Source organism: Nannospalax galili, unplaced genomic scaffold (genome assembly GCF_000622305.1).
Source record: "Nannospalax galili isolate Female #2095 unplaced genomic scaffold, S.galili_v1.0 scaffold806, whole genome shotgun sequence".
NCBI classification, from domain to species: Eukaryota; Metazoa; Chordata; class Mammalia; order Rodentia; family Spalacidae; genus Nannospalax; species Nannospalax galili.
The window spans coordinates 867,534-875,107 of record NW_008355419.1 but is presented as its reverse complement, the minus strand read 5'-3'; the positions used below and the strand labels follow the sequence as shown (position 1 = coordinate 875,107).

The following is a 7,574-nucleotide window of genomic DNA, read 5'->3' as shown; positions in this document are numbered from 1 at the left end:
GCCAGGCCGGGCGAGGGCGAGGTGAGCGCGGCCCCGGGCCTGAGTGCAGTGTGGGCCCCGCAGTCCTGCGGACCCGGCCGGGCTCGGCCTTCCACGCGGAGGCCTCCCGCCCGTCCTGCCTCAGCCCGGCCTCCCGCCGCGCGGCGTCTTCCTGCCGGCCAGGGTGGGGCCGGAGCTGGGCTGGGCTGCGGGGCCGGGTCCTGGGTTCAAGGCCGGGATGCGGGGCTGGGATCCTGTGTGCAAGCCTGGAGCTGGGGGGGAGGGGGGTACGCTGTCGGACTTCGGGATTCTGAGGTTCTGGGTTCGAGACCGGGATGCAAAGCCCTGGGTCTTGGGTTCTGGGTTCAAGGCGGGGCCTAGGCTGCGATGCGGGGCCGCGGTCCTGGGTTCACCCCTGAGTCGGGACCGGGTCCCAGGTTCGAGGCCGGGATGCAGGGCTGGGGGTTTGGGTTTTGGGTTCAAGGCCGGGGTCCCGGGCCGCGTCCGCGCTCCTCCCCGCGACGGCCGAGGCCGGTGGGGGGGTCCTTGGGTTCCGCCGGCTCCCAGCTGGAACAAAGGCTGGGCGCCGGCCGCGCCTTCCCGGGGCGGAGGACGGGGCTGCGCTGGTAATGCTGAGCCTTCCTCCGGCCGGGCGCCGCCGTGGCCTCCGTTTGCCTCCCCGCTCCGCGGGCCTGTCGCCCACCCCGGGCCCGCGAATGAATGGATGCCTCGTCCGGCCGCCGCGACAAGATGGCGATGCGCGCCTTTGTCAGCGGCCCGGGCGGAAAACAAAGGCCGGTCCGGCGACCGCGCCGGGGTCCGGGCAGCCCGGAGGCTGCGGTCCGGGGAGGGGCCGCCGAGAGGGCTGGGGGGCGGGGTGGGGGGCGGACGAGCCGCTGTGCACGGCCTCCGGGAGTTGCTACTCGACTTCTGACCCTTCTGATGCTTTTGACCATTTTCCTGGTCTTTTAACACGGTTAGCATTCCGGAGTAGATCAGATGTTTGTCCTGAATTCATCTACAGACGTTCCAGCTGTGTCAGGATTCTTAGTTGAGAAGGGACTTAATGGCAGTGAGCTAAGGGCTTGTTGGGGAGTGTAGGAATTTCAAGTAACCTGCAGTGTTCTTTGGGGGAGTATTAGGTTTTTTTTGTAGTTTGCTCTGAAAGCAGCAATCTCAAGCAATTTTTGGTGCTCGTGAGATTGACGATTAAGAAAATATGTAGATTATCTATCATGGTTAGCAAAGGAATGGCAGTGTTCTGTGAAAGTTCCAGTTCACTCTAGAGACTGGATGTGGTCTTTAGGAAAAGCATGGTTAATCCATTTCAAGATACTTTTTAAAAATTGAAGTTATAGTCTTTGGGGGGGGTCTTTATTTGAAAATCACATTTTTAGTTCTTGTGCTGAGATGTAGTCTTTTCTGGATTCTTCTGGAAGATACAAACTGCAGAAAGAAAGCAAACAAGCAGTTCCCTTTTTACAGTCTTACTCTGGGTATTTGTCTAGGGATGGAACTGCTGCCACCAATGTGGAGACAGTACTGAGCCTCCAGATAGCAGAACTGGGCTCTGGCTGGTTTGATTGGTGGCAGACAGATCTTTTTTTCAGAGCCATGCAGAAATGGAGTGTGGCTGGAGGGTCCCAGGTCCTAGAGTGCTTAGAGGGTGAGAGTCTGGAAAGTCAAAAATGGGTTTTCTGGTTGCCTGTGCGGGTGTACTGAGGCTGTGTGTTTATGCCTGCTGCCTAGCTCCGAGGCCTACCCAGGCCCAGTATTATAACTGTCTGTCTTTCTTTTCTTTCTTTTTTTTTTTTTTTCTTAAATGTGTACGAGTGTATTGCCTGCATGTATGTGAGTGCACCTGTGGAATGCCATGGAGGTCAGAAGAGGGCTTCGGATTCCCCTGGAACTGGAGTTAAGGATGGTTTGTAGCCACCTTGTGGGTGCTGGGAATCGAACCCAGGTCCTCTGCAAGAGCAGTCAGTGCTCTTAACCGCTGAGCCATCTCTCCAGCCCCAGAACTGTATTTCATCTGGTTCCTTGCAAGGGTCTTTTTATTCAGGAGATTGGTCCAACATGCAACATTGATGCTGTCTTCCATGAGCTGGTCCATTGGACAAAAGCAGTTCCCCTTGCATAGTATCAGTTTACAACAAAGCTGTACTAACCCCATCGGAGCTCTGCAGGTGCCCTTCACTGACACTTCAAACAAAGCTCTTTGTTTGGTAGCCTGTTATTTCTGATTAAGGAGAAGGGGAGGTCAAGAAATTTCCTTAGATACAGAAGGCTTCAGAATAAGCCAGACATAGCACATCCCTGTAATCCCAGCACTGTGGATGCTGAGGCAAGATCAATGCAAGTTTGAGGCCAGCCTGGGTTTATAACCTGAAACCCTGTCTCAACTCTCCCTCCCCACAGTCTTCATAATAGTATTTTATCTCTGGGTTGTTTTTTTTTTTAATTCTTATTTTATGTATATGAGTGTTTTGCTTGCATGTATATATGTCGTATAAAACTGGCCCAGGCCAAAAGAGGGCGTCAGATTCCCCTGGAACTGTAGTTTCAGATGGTTGTTAGCTGTCGTGTGGGTGCTGGGAATTGAACCTGGGTCGTCTTTGAGAGCAGCCAGTGCTCTTAATCGCCGAGCCATCTTTCCAGTCCATCTTTCTGGTTTTTGAGATAGGGTCTCCCTGTAGTCCCAGTTGGCCTGGAACTTGCTATGTAGACCAGGCTGATTCCAAACTCTCAGAGATCTGTTTGCCTTTGCCTTCTGAGTGCTGGGATTAAAGGCCAGCACCACCATACTCTGCTCTTTTTAAGAGTAAAAGCTTCACATCTTTTTCTTTTCCTTTTTTTTCTAATATTTTATTTTTATTTTATGTGTATGCATGTATTGCCTGCATGTAGGTAAGTGCACCCGTGTCATGCAATGCCCGCGGAGGACAGAAGAGGCTGTCAGATCCCCTGAAACTGGAGTTACGGACAGTTGTTAGCTGCCATGTCGGTGCTGGGATTTGAACCCGGGTTGGGGCTTGATTTTTAGAGTATCCAGGTACATTGTTATTGATCACTGAGAGAGAGAATTGATCTGTCAAAGGAAGTGGTACACAATCAACAGTACCAAAGCTTTGCAATGTTTTACTCTGTTAAAAATTCTAGGGCTCAGCTGGGCGTGGTGACACACGCCTGTAGTCCCAGCACTCGGGAGGCAGAGGCAGGCGGATCTCTGTGAGTTCAAGGCCAGCCTGGTCTACATAGTGAGTTCCAGGACAGCTGGGGCTACAGGGAGACCCTGTCTCAAAAAGACAAAAAAAAAAAAAAAAAAATTCTAGGGCTCAGTGGGTGAAGGCATTTGCCACCTGAGATTCCTGAGTGAACCTACCCATGGTAGAAGGAGAGAACTGACCTCCATCCATGCACACTATGGCCCTCCACAGGAAATAAATGTAATTTAAAAAATCCATGCCAGGTCTGGTGACATAACACCTTCAAACCTAGCACAAGGGAGGCTGATGTCTGAAATTGATGCCATCCTGGGACTACAGGGAGACCCTGCCTCAAAAACAAACAAAAGTCTGTTATCTGTTGATTTTCTTGGAAAAGCTGTAGCTCTAAGTGTAGCCTTGAGAAAGAATGAGTATTGTGGTCCCTAGACTCACCTACGGTTAGTTGGATTTGTGGCCAGTGCTCACTTTAGTAAGCAATAACTGCTTTTATTTTAGAAGTACAATATCCACACTCAGTTTCTTCATTGGATTGTTTTTCTCTGCCCAAGAGATTTGGCTCATGTCAGTCACTAAATTGGATTAAATTCTACTTTACGTGGGCTTTGGCTTTAGCATTAGTGGATTGGTAATAGATACTCTCAATTTTATTTTCTGGCCTTGACCATATGGTGTGCCCTTTTTTCTTTGCCTTTGGTTTTTTGGTGTCTTAACTCTGTAACCCAGGCTGTCCTGGTACTTGCTGTATAGCCCAGGCTGGCCTCTAATTCCTAGTGGTCCTTCTGCCTTAGTTTCCCAGTGCTAGATTATAGGCTTGAACTACCATGCCCAACTTCATGCCATGTTATTTTGAAATCCCTATTTAGTGTAAGTCTCATAGGACATGGAACAATATTAGAATCTTTTTGGGGAGGGGTCTTTTTATGAGACAGGGTCTCCCTCTAGCCCCTGGAACTCCCTATGTACACCAGGCTGGCCTGGAACTCACAGAGATCCCTCCGCCTCTGCCTCAGGAGTGCTGGGATTAAAGGTGTGTACCACCACACCTGCTGAAGCTTCTTAAGAGTTCTGATTTCAGGAGCTGATGTTGCATATCTGTAATCCCAGCATTTGCGAGATAGAGGCAGGGTTAAGAGTTCAAGGTCATCCTTAGCTACATAGTGAGTTGGAGGCCAGCCTGGGCTACACAGGACTGTCCAAACCAAAAAAAGAAAAAAAAAATTGATTTCAGGTTTGCAGTTGGGTGTGCTTTTGAGACATGGCTCACTTTGTTGTTCCCTTAACCTTGAAGTTCTGGATTCAAGGGATCCGAACACCTCAGCTTTCCTAAGAACTGGGACTACAGTCTCTCCAGGGCTGCATTTGTTGTTGAGTGTTTGGAGAAATCATGTAGAAGTCTAGTTAGGTGGTTGGTTTAGTGAACATTGAGCAAGAGAATAAAGAGGAAATTTTAAGTTGAAGCACAAAATATTTACAAAACCAAAATGCTTAATAGTGATGAATGAATGGTCAGTGGTACTGTGTGTGTGTGTGTGTGTGTGTGTGTGTGTGTGTAGGGTTTGTCCCACTATCTGTTTCGAAGAAGGAATGGGACCACGCCTTTGTAAAGCTTGAATTATGTTGTACAACTCGTTTCAGAAATGCAGACCCTTTGTAGCCTTACATGGTCCTTGGGTCAGAGGACTGCTGATGCTCTTCAACCTCTTTGTGCAGGGCTGGCTTTAGGGAATCCATGTTGATCTCTAGATGTTACTGCTACTGCCCAATAACAGGAACGCTTGCTACTCTATAGAGCACAGTTACTTTCTTTTTAAAGACTTAATAAAAAATTCAGTGATTTGTCTTAAATGAGAATTCTGAGAAGGCCATTTCTAAAATTTCTGTCTCAGAAGACCAAAATTAACATAAATTGGTTCTCAAGATTATTCACTTGAGCCCATTCTGCTGTTGATAAAAGCTCATTCCTTTTTTAAAAAAATATTTTATTTATTTTTAATATTTTATTTTATTTTTTATGTGTATGCATGTATTGCCTGCATGTAGGTAAGTGCACCCGTGTCGTGCAGTGCCCGCAGAAGACAGGCTGTTGGATCCCCTGGAACTGGAGTTACGGACAACTGTTAGCTGCCATATGGGTGCTGGGATTCGAACCCGAGTCTTCTGAAAGAACAGCCAGGGTTCTTAACCACTGAGCCATCTTTTATTTTATTTGTATGAGTGTATTGCCCGCATGTATGTGAGTACACCCGTGTCGTGCAATGCCACGGAGGTCAGAAGAGGGCTTTGGATTCCCCTGGAACTGGTGTTAAGGATGGTTCGTAGCCGCCGTGTGGGTGCTGGGAATTGAACCTGGGTCCTCTGCAAGAGCAGTCAGTGCTCTTAACTGCTGAGCCATCTCTCCAGCCCCAAAAGGTTATTCCTTTTATAGGTTAATTATTAGTTGTCCCAACTTCATGATGCATTTTATCAGGAAGGGAGAGATTGTATATGTTAGCTCTTAGAATGAGAACACTAGGCATGGGTAAAATCTGCTTTTTAGCCTGTGGGTAGGTGTGTCTTCTAACCCATCAGCTCTGTGGTGATGGTAAGATACACTCCATAGAGAAATAGACTCTCATCTACTTGTCTGAGTGTTGTAGTTGGTGAAGATTTAAAATATTCTGGACACTTTAATTGATGAGAATCTCAAAGCTTTAGTACTTGTTTACAAAATTTGTTGTGTGGATTTTTTTTTTTTTTTAATTCCTAATTTCTAGGAAGCTGGCGAAATTTACTCATTTTTCAAAAGAGTTGGCACTGAGGTTGGACCTAGCTCTGTCATTTAACTAGCTGTGTTGGGAATTCAGTGTCTGTTTATGCCTGTCTATGAATGTCACTCTGTAGCCTTAATGAGTGGGTTAACTGGGAAGTGCTCAGGAGTGTGTGCTGTGCAAGGGATAGCCATTTCTGTTAGTTGGCTTTGTTTGTAAAAATCTCTTTATAAACTGGACATGGTGGTATACATTATCCCAGCACCTGGGAAGCAGAGGAAGGCAGATCTTTGTGAGATTGAGGCCAGCCTGCTCTGCATAGCAAGTTCCAGGTCATCTGGGGCTACAGGGAGACCCTGTCTCTCAACAAAACAACAAAAAGAACAATACAAAAATCTCTAATAATGTCAGGTCATATAAGAAAACTTAATTGGGATTTGGGGTGTTAGGTTCACATGCACCAATTATCTTTGCAAATACCTGCTGCTAATTTCACCTGATCTTTTATTTGTCTTTTCTCCAAAGGCTCTTTTTTTTCGGGGGGGGGGTCTTTTTTGAGACAGGGTTTCCCTGTAGCCCCAGCTGTCCTGGAACTCACTGTGTAGACCAGGCTGGCCTTGAACTCACAGAGATCCACCTGCCTCTGCCTCCCAAGTGCTGGGATGAAAGGCTTGCACCACCACACCGGCTAAAGGCTTTGTTTTTATTTATTGTATATGTGCATGTGTGCTGTGGCATGCTTGTAGAGGGCAGAGGACAACTTAGTTCCAACATGGCGTCTGGGAATTGAACTCCAGTTCTCAGGTTCTCAGGCTTATTGTGACAAGCACTTTTACCTACTGAGCCATTTTGCTGGCTCCTTGCTTTATTAATTATTTTTAATTTTCCTTATTTTTTTTGTGGTGCCAGAGAATAAACCTGGACATTCTAGACATGTATTCTACCATTGAGCTGTGTCCTCATCTCTGGAAAGACTTTGTTTACCTTAATGAGATAATCTTGAACCATACCTTGTTCTGAAAACTGGCCAAGGTTTGTGCTTTTTTTTTTTTTGATCTTTTTGAGACAGGGTCTCCCTTATGCTGAGTTATTTATGTATTTAATATTTAAAATGTTTGCTCCGTACCTTCTCTTCTGGGTGCTAAGGAACTGTAGGAGCCTGACCAACAGGCTCTCAGGGATACGTAACCAGTTGTAGAGTTTGGTTAAGACCTCTCTGAAAAAAAAATTGAGGCCTTATTTGAGGTCTGGGACAGAGGGGAGGAAACTGTGTGTTTCGTATGCAGCGGCCAGCTGGTCTCCATCACCCACCTTGTCTCCAGCACCAGAACAGTGTCTGGTGCATAATAGGCACTCAGTAATAATTTATCCAGAACCAGAAATTCCCTAGGGAGCAGTGGATAGAGAGATCAGAGCCATGGTAACAAACCTGAACTTACATGTGGAGGACTTCAGCAGGCCTTTGAAAGATTTGAGTAGGTTGGTTTGATGGGAACTTGTGCCTAAAAACCTGGAGCTTGCTCAGAACAGGAAGGTAGGAGGCTGGCTAGGGTTTTATTGGTAGGGTTGGAGAAGATGGGTACGGTTGGTGATGAAGAATGGAGCCTTGTATGTTGGGGGG

The 7,574-nt window shown here is 47.2% G+C and overlaps 1 protein-coding gene across 6 annotated transcripts in view; it reads left to right on the top strand.

The window, feature by feature from the left end:
• Gnb1 (G protein subunit beta 1) overlaps positions 1-7,574 on the top strand; it is an 85,669-nt gene continuing 78,095 nt past the window's right edge. For all 6 annotated transcript variants that reach the window (XM_017803047.1, XM_017803048.1, XM_029555881.1 and 3 more), the window contains exon 1: positions 1-21. The gene's annotated coding sequence lies outside the window, so the exon portion shown is untranslated. The remainder of the gene's footprint in view (positions 22-7,574) is intronic.